Below are 4,385 nucleotides of genomic sequence, written 5' to 3' on the forward strand. Positions count from 1 at the left end.
TAGAACCAGGCAGCAACATTTTGAGCCAAAATGCTGTAGGCGCCTTGTTTCCCTCCATGTTTCCACATTTTGATTTTATGTCGTGCACTCCTACGACAGTGTTCTACGATTCTGTTGTGGGATCAACTTGAGAATTCAATAAAGTTTAATGCGTACCCTAGACCTAGCCATATCTTGTGCGAAAGGGAAAAATAGAAAACAAAACCTCTCGAACCTCTCGACCTTTTCTCACTCCTTCTCCGCCTTTCTTCCCCGATATACCGACCCAAAACCTCTGGACCCCTCTCACTCCTCCTCCTCATTTCTTCCTCGATATACCGACCCAAATCCCCATATCTTCTCCTTTTTCCTCTCAAATCCCCAAATCTCTTCTCACCATCCCCATCCTCTCTCTCAAACCCTAAAGCGGCCGACAAAGGTTTGTTTACGGAAATTGAAAGATTCTGTGTTCTGGTACAAAGGGTTCTGGGTTTGTTATTAGGTTTGTCATTGGGTTTCTCAGAAATTAGGGGTTGGGGGTTGTCTCATCCTCTCTGCATCTGCTTAGATTGGGGGTTGGGGGTTGGGAGTTGTCTCGACTTGAGATTTATAATCCAAACAAGCTATTAAAGGAAGGAAAGCTCTGGGCTCTCTCCGACTCCACAATCGAAACCCTAAGAAGCCGAGGATGGTGCTTCGGAGGCGACTTTGAGAAACTCTAAACGATGATCCTGATCCCCTGGGCATTCGCCGATGAAACCCGCACGGTGGTGAAGTCAATGAAATAGGAGCTCCTCAACATGGATCTCAAATCCGTCGGAGCCAAGTCGTTACCCAACCCAGCCACTCTTCGCAAGTCATCTCATCTTCTCAGTCCCAAAGTCCTTCAGGCAAATACACCTTCATCTGAATTTTTTTACTTATGCCTTTCAGCATAAATGTTTTGCTTAGAAATTTATGATTTTTTGTTAGTTTTGATAAGATAACTTGGGTTACAGACATTATGGGTAGCAATTAATGTTGACGATTTTGCGAGAAATTCTAGTCGGCGGCTTTTGAAACTTGGTCAAAGTGATGGACATGGTGAGGTTCCAGCTATAGAGTACTCGCATATCCCTTCGTTCTCGGACGACGTCATTTCGGGCACTAAGGTAGTGTGTGTGGATTCATGCTTGGGCTTGATTTTTAAGTATAGGCCAAAACACTCAGAGCACTGTTTGATTCAATTCATATGGATTTCGCTTGTAGCATAATGATGCAGTAAAATTGTTAGGATGATACCAGCGTAAGTTGGTGCGGTTGAGAATTTTATTATGAAATTTTGAAACTATATGTTTATGGATCGAGTACCATTATTTGCTACAGATAACAGCTTTTTCATACATATATGTGGAGAAACTTGCAATTATACTTCCTCATTTCCTATATACTATGTTTGTTGGATATTGTTGCTGATGTAAACCTCAATATGCTTTTGAGGATATGTTTTTAGTGTCTAAACCCTAAACCCAGTTTCTTAAGTTATTTAGGTAAAGTAAACTGTGGGCATATATCAAGTACAAAGCATGCTGAGTTTGTCTGAGATTCTGAAAAGTACAAAGCATTGGGGAGCAGAAGATGATTCGAGAAGCCAATGGCGACCCCAACAAGGCTAACAAGCCGTTCATGCGCTCCTCATCGAGCAACCCCAATAAATGTATATTTAATTGTCTATTAGTTAATTGTTCTATTTTATTGTTATGGTTATGTGGTTGCCTTTTATTTGCAGATTGATTTCTTCACAGAGTTCATCAGTTGCTTCTTCTACGACGTCGTTTGGGAGCTCGAAGAAGATGGTGTGGGTTTGGACGGAGAGCAAGCAGGTCATGACGACCGCCGTGGAGAGAGGCTGGAACACCTTCCTGTTTCAGAGTCAGAAACTCGCCGATGACTGGTCTTGTAAGTTGATTTAAACTTTCAGAGTCTATTTTGATCTGGCTTTTTGCTGTAAGTGTGAGATTTTGATAAAGGTGGAAGCATTAGGTGGAATTGCATTTGGGTTTTGTTGGGTTTTTGCTGTAACATTGAGATTTTGATAAAGGTGAAAGCTTTCGGTGGAATTGGATCTGGGTTTTTGTTGTGAATGGAATTTGAGTTTCATTTAAGGGTTTTATTTTGAATTTGAGCAGCGATTGCGTTGATAGATCCTCTTTTGATCCAAGAGAGAGGGATTTTCGATAGCGAGAACACGAGAGTTGCCACAGTTGTCCTGCGATTCTTATACTATATCAATTCGATGTTTATAAGTAACATTGGTTGGTAAACATTAACTTGCATTAATCAAGTAAACAGGTTTCTATTCATTTAGCTTCTATTGTCATTGTTTTATTGTGTTTTGTCTTAATTTGGAAAACAAACACCACATATTTATGCCAATTGTATTGTATTTTGCTTCTAGTTTCTACTGCAATTAACTTGTATCTACTTAAAGTAACCTCTGTTTTTGTTGAATATATAACTGATGGATATATCTACAAGTTTCTACTGCAATTAACTTGTATCTACTTACAGTAACTTTTCTTTTCTTTTTTGAATATATAGCTGATGGATATATCTAGTTTGTCTGCACCAATTCAGGTCAAGCTGACTGCTTATTAAGAGTTAAAATAGTAATGTTTATGACTTAAAAAGAAGTCTTCTGACCTTTTTTGTTCTATTACAGAACTATACTGATCATGTGGGCAAGAAATGTACGTTTCGGCTTCTTACAGAACTATGATCATGTTTAGAGGAATTCATTTGCACTTTCATATAATTAAATGACTCTAACTTGTCAAATTGTCTCCATAATTCTTTGCTCTTGTTGATTGCGATCTCTTGTCATACTAGTATCAATGTCATACACAGCAACCTCAGATTACAGAACTAGATATACCAGTTTGACACTTCAGATTAGTGTGTTATTTATTTTACTATATATCAGCTAGCTATGTACTCGATCTTATTTGGGATTGACTATTATTGGGTAGGCAGGTGAGCTTATGAAATTTGAGTACCAAAAGAAGGTCGCCTCGCTGAGCAAGCTAAAGAAATGTAGTACTAACTCAGAAGCATTGGAGAAATCAAGAGCAGCAGTGAGTCATCTGCATATAAGATACATAGTTGACATGCAATCCATGGACCCAACAGTATCAAAGATAAACTCTTTTACTTTCAGCCTGTTGCAGGGTGAGTTTGCAGTGTACTCATATTTGACATTCTTTGGTTGTGATTTTGTCTGTGGTTGGAGTCTTTTAACTTTGCACCTGATAATTACATTTCTAGATGAGCAATTTCAAACAGCTTATTATAATTCAATAGAGCAAATTGAATTTGATAACATCGAACTAGATTCTATTAATTTTGGTTGCTTAGGTACTTTTGGTTGATCAAGGCTTTGGTAGATAGTTTAATGGGTCTGATGGTGAGTTGTGGGTAGTTGGTGGGGAGGGCAGGTAAAGGTTTAGGTCCTAGGTTCTGAGTATTAATAAATGAGTTGTAGACTTGTAAATTTTGCTAGGAGGTCTTTTCACCCAGAAGCATTATAATAATGCCTTGTTAGGAGCTTCTGATACCATTTTTGCTGCTGTCAAGTGTGAACTTTTTCTGGGTTGAATTATGTTCTTTTGGTGAAGTACAGTATCTGTTTTTAGTTAATGCTTAGTTGTAATATATTTTCCTTACTTCAGATATTTTCCTACTCGAGCTAGATATGGTATTATTCCCTCAAGGGAGGAACCCAACTTTGATAAGATAGCAGCTAGTTATGACACTTCCCTAACTTTTTGTTTTCTGGGTTTTCAATTTTTTTGGTTGACATATCTTAATGCTTTTGCAATTTTGATTACTTAGAAATGTGTGAAAAACTAGGTTATCAGATCCTCTTCCCATGACCAGACATTTATTTTACCTGATTAAATCCTTCATAACCTTGAATTTTGCTTATTTTGTTTGCAGGTTTGGGAATATCTAGTGAAATGTTGCCTAAAGAGTCACTAAATGATCAAGCATGGAATACCAAGCAATGAAGCAAAATATATTTTATTTCATCATGTAAATTCAGCTAGCTATGAAACTTTATACCAATGACATAATACTTGGATTCAATATTTGGTGGTGTACATACTAGGAAAGTCTCAACTAAGTTTGGCACTATCGGCTGGGCCCCATCGGTACTCCCATGTACTATACCATGGGCCGAGTTTACGACCCACCATGGCGAGGCCCATTTGGGATGCCACCCCGGGCACCCAGGGCCCTGGGCATGGCCAACACAGCCCAACTATTTACACAACAGGAGGACTGATATGGCATCAGAAGAACAACTAGTGTCCCACATCGAGGATGGGGGAGACTTCCTTCACATGCTCGAGTATAAGGGCATTAGC

General features: G+C 38.8%; 1 long non-coding RNA gene across 2 annotated transcripts; it reads left to right on the plus strand.

Annotated features, from left to right (window-relative positions):
• The first annotated feature begins 561 nt into the window (after positions 1-561).
• Positions 562-3,178, plus strand: LOC133713188 (uncharacterized). 2 transcript variants are annotated; one of them, XR_009847863.1, is made up of 4 exons: positions 562-1,130; positions 1,509-1,675; positions 1,748-1,917; positions 2,988-3,178. It is a non-coding gene; the product is annotated as an uncharacterized LOC133713188 (long non-coding RNA). The 2 variants fall into 2 exon arrangements; XR_009847864.1 differs by having other exon boundaries at positions 2,992-3,178.
• The last annotated feature ends 1,207 nt before the right edge of the window (positions 3,179-4,385 follow it).

Source organism: Rosa rugosa, chromosome 5 (assembly GCF_958449725.1).
Source record: "Rosa rugosa chromosome 5, drRosRugo1.1, whole genome shotgun sequence".
Taxonomy (NCBI): Eukaryota; Viridiplantae; Streptophyta; class Magnoliopsida; order Rosales; family Rosaceae; genus Rosa; species Rosa rugosa.